Source organism: Bremia lactucae, linkage group LG7 (genome assembly GCF_004359215.1).
Source record: "Bremia lactucae strain SF5 linkage group LG7, whole genome shotgun sequence".
NCBI lineage: Eukaryota > Oomycota > Peronosporomycetes > Peronosporales > Peronosporaceae > Bremia > Bremia lactucae.
Genome location: NC_090616.1, coordinates 2,858,728 through 2,867,333, shown reverse-complemented (window position 1 = coordinate 2,867,333; position 8,606 = coordinate 2,858,728).

Sequence of the window (8,606 nt, the reverse complement as noted above, 5' to 3'; positions counted from 1 at the left end):
ATAGAGCCGTAGGTCTTTTCTCTACCGAGATGACCACCAAGGACAGTATCGTGTGCCTCATAGAGGATTCGGTACTTCAAATCCTCATCATGAGGAACAACGACACGCGGAGGGTCCGCGATGTCTGTGCAATAAAGCAACAGGTTCTTATCGATAGAAAATCGATGTAACCTTGCACGCAAACGTGCCGGCAATTTAATACCTGAATCCGAGTTCCTTAAAGCTCGTAGCAGAGCTACACAATGTTCATCCATGGTGTAAGCCGAACGGATTAATTTAGGAATAGGCGACGAGATAGTCGTTAAATGAGAAAGTTCAGAATCCGGCCTGCGTGATAACGCATCGGCCAAAGCATTTTGCTTGCCGGGTTTATACTTCACCTCGAAGTCGTATTCCGCAAAAAAGGATAGCCATCCGGCCATTCTCTGTGATAGATGGGGCGACTTAGTCGCCGTGCGTGATGACGCGTCATCTGTATATATCACAAATGGCTTAGAGCCAAGCAGATGAACTGAATTTGACGAAAGCATACTTCATAGCAAGTAACTCTTTGTCATGAACTGGGTAGTTCTTTTTCGCAGCTTTAAGCTGTCTAGACTCGAACGTAATAACACGTTCGTGCCCATCAACATCTATCTATAACAGAGACTGCCGTGGCAAAATCTGATGCGTCACAGACGACACTGAAAGGCCAATTTGGGTTTGGCAGTGCCAGAATCGTGGCATGGATAAGACTATCCTTAACTGCTCGAAAAGTATTATTTTCGGTGCTAGTCCAGCACCGTTTTGTATCCTTTTAAGGAGATTAGATAATAGCCTAGACATATCAGCGTAATTTTCGCTATATTTGTGTAAATAATTGGCGAGACCCAACCACTTACGCAAATCCTTTTGGTTTTAAGGAACCGGCCAATCTACTTTGGCTTTTACCTTAGCGGGATCCGCTGAGGCCTCGCTTTCCAATGAAGCATCCTAAGAAAGGAATTTCGTCTGCGCAAAAATGCATTTAGATGCATTGGCATACAATTTGTTTGTGCGCATGCACTCGAGCACTGCTCGCAAATAGTCTAAATGGTTCTCCATATCCGACCGACCCTGCTCCGCACGACAATGGACAAAACGCCATCGAAATAAGTCTGTGCATAACCTCGATGAGGGCAAAACAGTTGCGTCACTAGACGATTAAATGTTGCCGGGGCGTTGGAAAGCCCTTGTGGCATAACCAACCACTCCCATAACATGCCGCTTCGATTGCTAACCGCTGTAAGCGGGATATCACTAGCTCGCATGAGCAATTGGTAGTAACCATCGACCAAGTCCAATGCACTGTACATTGTACATCCCACCATATTATTCTGAAGTGCACCCTTTCTAGGAATGGGGGTTTGTGCTGGTTATAGTGACAGGATTAAGCTTATTATAAGCATGTACCATGCGCCATTTACCATTTGGCTTTTGACACAAAATGTCGGTGTCGAATGAGAAGATTTGCTCTCCCGTACCATTCCAGCCTCGTGCTTAGCACGGAAGAAATCGTCAATGACGTCACAATGCTCCTTTGGTAAACTCCATTGTCTTGTGAACAGTTTGGTTCCTGGAACCAAGTCAATTTCATGACGAATACCTCTATCCGGAGGAGAAACAGAATAGTGGATTATTACATACCACATCTTGGAATGCCTTAATCAAGGAATAAAAGGGATCCATAGGATCTATAAGGATGGATGACCCGTTTCGCGCACTAAGTGCAGCTTTTGTGTCATCCAGGACAGTTCGTCTGGAAGTGACGATGAATTTAACTCAACAATAGGTCGAATGACCACTAATTTCAGATAAGTCACCAGCTTTCAAGGCTCGACCGCACTGAACAATAGACATTTTTGTCTAGCTCTCAGAGAGCATGTAACGAGGGGATTCCTGCAAGGCTAACTTCCCCCTCAATGTTACCGGTTACGCCATTTACAAGCCTATGTACTTGCTCACTTGTATCACATTGTGAGGGTATACACGCTTCGTGTCCATCCTGTCTTGGAGTGGAGACATCTCTTAGAGGCCGGGACATTCACGTCTTCGGGTTTTCCAGCCTCTATTGGTTCTATACAAGACATGGTGTCTAATTTGACATCCGACAAGGAGTTAGGTAACGCAACTTCCTTATCCAGCGAACGTTTACATGTCGCTTCACGTGCATTGGGAGGGTTTGACCCAAAGTACCCTGGCGAACCGCCAATAGTGTCACTATTGACACTCAGTATGGTGCCATCTCGGCCGACCACACTCGGTGGACTTAGACGTGCCACTCCACGTATATCAGGGATATTGCATCCTTGATGATTCGGCCTTAGGCCAACAATGCTTTCAGCATTCTGTGAATCGTTGTTACAACGAGTGTCACTCGACGGAGTACGTGCCGTTCCACTTATTTCTGTTTAGTCGGGCTCAGAATTAATGTTTTTAACATGAAAGTTTAATAGCTCAGACATGCCAATGTCTTAAATACTGACAGACTCATTCAATGGTCCGCGCCAATAGCGCTCTTGTTGCCTAGCAAAGGTGGGTTCATGACTCTCCAAAACTTTGCTAGGAACTTGCGCGTGGCGCCTAAGGTCTTTGACCTCCAATCGATCCATGGCTCATGGTGTTCCAACCAGGCCATACCAAGGATGAGATCATATATCGAATCCAAATCAAGGACGAGACAGCGTTCCATACTTTCAAAGTCCAGAAACGTTATTCCCAAGTTCAATGGAACTTCGGGAACAGTGACACGAGTCCCAGTCGCTAAGCGAACAGTGATTGTATCACCTTCATGCGCTCTAAGCGCCTTAACGTATCGGTGACATCCTTCAAGGGAAAGGCGTTGAGCATAATTGCAAGACGCTCCTGAGTCAATTAAAATTGACCACGGCCTATCAAAGCCCTTTCAGTCGCGTGAGCGACTAGCAAGCCAGGCTTGTACTCTCGCCCCGTGCCATTGAGCACCGAGCTGATTGGGGCTAGTTTCTGTTTATTGTCACCTCCTAGAGGTTTAACAGAGCCTAGGTCTTCCCCATTAGGGCGCCCCGCACCTACTGGGTATCGACGTTTTCACGCACCGTACCAGATATCTGGTATAGGTCGGAATTGGAGCTCTTTCGAGCTTTACGCGAATTTCGAAGAGGGCAGGCAGGTCGTAAATGTTTCGTGCTTCCGCACATATAACATCTACGGATGGTCTTATGCTGTTCCACAGCTTGAAGAGCCTCTTCTCCCTCAACGAGACTGAAATCCCTAGGTTCCGCTATATTAGACGGAACCCATGGCTCGAAGAGCTTGTTCGGTAAACAGGCGTGCTAACTCGAGCAGACTTAATGTCAAACTCGGCGCGTAGCGCTATCAACTGCCTCTTCAAACGTAGCCGGATGAGATAACATCGGAATAATTCCGTCCGGGCAACGCCCTCATTGAGACCTCCCATAAAGATGGTCACTACAATGGCTTTTTGCACCGGGTCTTGATGCATAGATGCAATGAGAGTTCTCAACTCCTGGACAAAGTCCCTAGGGTTCTTTTACCCTGTCGAGTCGCTATGAGCCGTGCTCGCATGCGAAAAGCCTGATCAGGCGGTGCAACATGCTGGTCATTTGCTGTTTCAGCGAATCCCATGAGGTAAAAGCGTTGTTTATGGACGTGCTGCAAGATAGTGCCTACTCCATGGCTCTACCTCCAAGTTTGGAAAAAGCCATAGCCACCTTTTGCCGTTCTGTTAAGAACAAGGCGGAATCAATGGAAATTTCCTTCTGCTTCATAAAAAAGGGAAAATACTTCCTCTTTTCCCTCAAATGTCTTCACATACACAGTAAGAGGGCGAGCCTAGGCTCTGAGTCAGGTACAGAGATGTACTGGGTTGGTATAGATGCCGCTAAATGGTCTTGAACCTGACCGATCAGGGGCATGAAGGCTTCAAGCCTTTCATGCAGGACCTCTGGTCCCTCGGAGATAATAAATTCCACGTGCTCAAGCCCGAATAAGATTTTGAGCTTGTCATTAGCGGCGCGTTGCGCTTCTGACAATTCTGGAATCTCTTCATTTTCGTGAGAAATTAGTCTTGTAAAGACTCAGGCGTAAATTGACTACGAGTGCTACCAGGTGTAGCGGAGCTACCTTGCTCCTAAAGTCAGAGGAAGACTTTCAGTCTCAGAGAATCACTTAGTTATATTGAACTAAAGGGGTTTAACAACTCAGGGAGTCGTAGAAGCTATAAAACCTTAAGGAATTCTAGTTCAAGGGATTCAGGAGTTCGTAGAACCAAGTGGCAACTAGTGCCCAAGAAGATATACCTTAAAGGTTTCTATCTCTTACAGATCAATGCGCAAGCCTTAGGAAGGCACTTCCGCTTTAAGATCAAAATAGAAACTGCATTTTATTTAATTATTTAAATTTAAAACCCTTACCCTAGCTAATTTAAAATAGATTTTGGCCGCCAGATTTATATCTGGCGGCGACCACTTTGTTACCCATAATAAATGGGATTTAAGTAACTAACCATTTTATAATTAGATAAAAGGGTATTTTACCAATAAAGTAAATGTAACACAACAACGGTTCTCCAACCGATGTGTGCCCCATTACACCCGCCAATCGTTATAAGACACGATTGTGCGGTGCGTAAGAAGACGCCATGCTTTGTTCGATATTATCGTAGAAGTTCAGTAGTAGATAGAAGATCGTTACGTAGGAAACTAAATATATTAATACAGTTTTAGTTTTTCCTATTTTGAACCCATAGTCGAGACCTTTAAGCTTAGAGACCCTTAGTGTAACGGGGTGTATCTTTACATGAAATTAACACTTAAGGTAGTTAGTTAATATATTATCTAATAGTTAGATAATATTTGAGAATATTATCTTATATAGTAATGTTCGGAAAGCTTATCCATTAATAGATATAGAACATTATTTCTACTTGCTCCGCGGTCCGGACGCGCGCAAAGAGAGAAACAGATAAGACTTTCTTACGTGTTTTGTATTAGTTAGTTTTACAAAGATAGAGACAGAAGGACTTAGTTATGTTAAATACAGCTTACTTTTAACTCTCTTTAAAGCAAGTTTCCTTAAGAGAGTCTTCCTCTGCACGTACTAGTCTACGTGAAGTGACGTGAGGCATCACTCGCACTGAAGAAGTGCGAAGTGGACTGTACTGAAGCAGTACAAGTTAACAGTGCCCTATTACACCTGGTAGCACTTAGTAGTCCGTCCAAGGACCACAGTTCTATCATCTAACATGTACATGTTAGATGATAATCGAAATACGCACCACGTTTCGCGTGATAGCTACTCCTTTCTAAGTACCATAGAAAGGAGTGCGGTCGATCGACCGTAGGGAATGATGCCATCTTGGCGATTCTGTCCGGTTTCGACAGAGATGCCCTCACTTGCATTTGCTCGTCGATGATATGACGAGCCCTTATGGCATCGTCCAAATCGACGCATTATCTTAAGAGGGAGTCTTATTCAACTCCCCTATACTTAGAGATGCCGATCTTTCAGGTTTCGGGACGTCGCGTGTGCGTCATCCCAGGTACAGGGGTCTGTACCTGTTGCAACCTCAACAGTTATGCCTGTTGAGAGCCTTGCTGATTAAGCAAGGCTACTTTCTCCTTCGCCTTGTCAAGTTCATGTTGAATGAACTTATCAATGGCTGAATTCGCATTTTCTTGATCAAATTTGGCAGGTCGTGCCAAAACTTGAGCACTAGGCCTTAAGTTGCACGACCCAGATGTCTTTGGGTCGCTAGAGGATTTAAAAGCCCGCTCAAACAGACGTTCGAACTGCTTAGGGCTGCGTTCAGAGCTCGATCAGAGCTTCCGAAACTCAAGCAAGGCAAGCGTGATGTTCACGCTTAAGCCCAGCACATACGACTCTTAGCGAGTTGTATCACGAACAAACCAGTTCATGAACACACGTTATTTACGGTATTTAGGCAAGGTCTTACGGAGGGTCCCGTGAAGACCCACCTGTTCCACTTGGAATTGGATACGCTTGAAGAAGCAATATCAGTTGCGGAACAGGAGGACTTAAACTTGAGACAGGCTCAAGCTAGTTCGTCATCGTATCGTCCTCCAAGACGACACGAGCTTGGAGGTCCAGTAAATCTTGGATCTCTCTTATGTCGAAAGCGAGAAACCTCGCTTTTCGAACATTAAGCGATTGCAGAAATGCAATCGCTGTAAGAATTTAGGTCACTACGCTCATGAGTGTAGTGCCCCCCACAGTCCATAGTAACGTCCAGTACCGAGAGGTACTGAACGTAACTATGGACTGAATGCCAAAAAGAGCAGCGGTCGCGGGTCCGACGTTGTTGCGAAATCGGAACAGCTAGACGGACCGCCAAAAAACGGTTGGGGTCAGTAGGGGCGCAACGCCCCACTGACTACTAATCTAGCAACCTCAAATGAATTTGCAAATCTCTTAACGAAAATTGCTCCAGGCACACAGCTATTATGTGTCTCTGCACTTGGCGATGAGGTATCCTTTATCATCTTGAAGCTAGAGGGTCGTAGGCTCAAAAATGTTGAGTGCGACATCTCTCCAACGAGGATGACGGTGCGTCTAGCGACAGGCGCATCGATAACAGTGATGAAACGCGTAATGAAATTTCACTATAAGTTAAGAGATTTACAGTACAATGATGATTATATCGTACTGGATTTGGATGACAAATTTGATGTCATCCTAGGTCGACCTTGGCTCAGAAAGTATGAGCCAATAATAAGCTGGCAGAATCGATCGTAAAGGTGCCTGCCTCTTGTTCATCAATGGCCAGCTGATGAACGTCTTGGAGCGTCCACAAGTGTGTGAATGTACTACGAGTGTGTGCAAAGGCCTCACTTGTGGTACTTTTAACCAAACCCATTCTGTGTCCTTTTTAAGGAGATCAGATAATGGTTTAGCTTGCTCCGCATAATTCTTGCTATACTTATGCAAGTAATTAGCGAGCCCTAGGAATCGGCGCAAATCCTTCACATGCCGTGGGATTGGCCATTCCTTTACTGATTTTACCTTGTCTGGGTCTGCTCGTACACCATGTGTACCAACGATGCAGCCCAGCACAGGTACCTCAGAGACCCCTATGACGCACTTTTGCAAGCTAACGTACAATTAGGCGTCCTTAAAGTCTGCAACACAGCGTCTAAATGAGGCTTGTGCGACTCTATTGCACTCAGTCCGTCCTTGGCCCTACTATGCATGATACATTGTCAAAGTAATGAGGCGCGTAGTCATGGTGCTGACGCATCACGTGAGCCACCACTCGGTTGAATGTCATTGGTGCGTTTTTCAAACCTTGAGGCATCACAAGCCACTCCCAAAGCATACCGTTAGGGGTGCTTACTGCCGTTTTGGCTACATCGGACTCTCTCATGAGTACCTGATAGTAGCCATCCTTCAAAACCCAACGCGGAAAAAATAGTTGACTTTCCCATGGAGTTCAAAAACACATCTTTCGCGGAATTGGCGTCTGCGCCGGTATGGTTACCGTGATCAGCTTATTATAAGCATGAACCACGCGCCATCCAAATGTGGCTTTTTGCACACAAAAGGTCGGGCTGCAGTGAGGCGATTTGCTCTCACGCACATGTCCCGCCTTGTCTCGCTTGTCGAAGAACTCATCGATGTAATCGACTCGTTCTTTCGGCAACGGCCATTGCCTGGTCACACAATACTTGGTGCCAGGTTCGAGGTCTCTAATGTGCCCGATGCCCCTATCTGCTGGTAGGCGGCTCGGCACTTCTTCTGGGAACACATCACGATGTTTCCACAGAACCGCAAAGAACGGACTGTCTCTCGAGGCAATTCAGCCTTAAGCAGCGAACCGTTTAATTTTGTCCGTTTCTAGGACGCTATCGTGGACGACGAGCAACAGTCCACCAAGTTCTCTCCTAGAATTGGTGTGCCTATTTTGTGAGTCTTTTTTTCTTTCAATCGGCAAGGAGCAGATCCCACGCCATCTCCGGAAAATTTACTATCTCCTCGGCAAATTTAAAGACTTGCCGGATCACCTCAACTGAGGATACCTCCGCAATTTCGTCTTAGACGGCCTCGGACACCTCGTTTGAAGGTCCGTCCTCTTTATTAGAGACTGATCCAAAGTTCACTCGTTTAGACGTGCCTTTGATCGTCCTAATCTGTCGGGTACTCGTTATTCGAGTTACCACGACCTTTTTCTGGGGAGCGGGTGCCGTTGCACTCCTGGCTGACGCACCCCTTCCAACCGCACCAGGCTCTAGGCACTGGGCCGGTTTATGCGATGCTTGACTTCCTGTCAGCTCGCCGTCTACTGTCACAGGCTCTCGGCTCTGTGCAGGACATTCGGACGCATGACTACTTGTCATCGTCCTTTTCACTACCCCAGTCTCCACGGGCTGGGAAGGAATTGGTATCGTTTGACATTACGTCAACGCACACTCAACTGTGTTTGACACGACATCAGTTGCATACGCCTCACGCAGGAGCACATCCTTTCCGATGTCTTGCGTAGAGTTCGCAACTGTGCGCGTACGCCATTTTATCCATGGTTGGTACTTTGCCAACCATGGCATGCCTAGGATGAGGTCATACGGACTCTC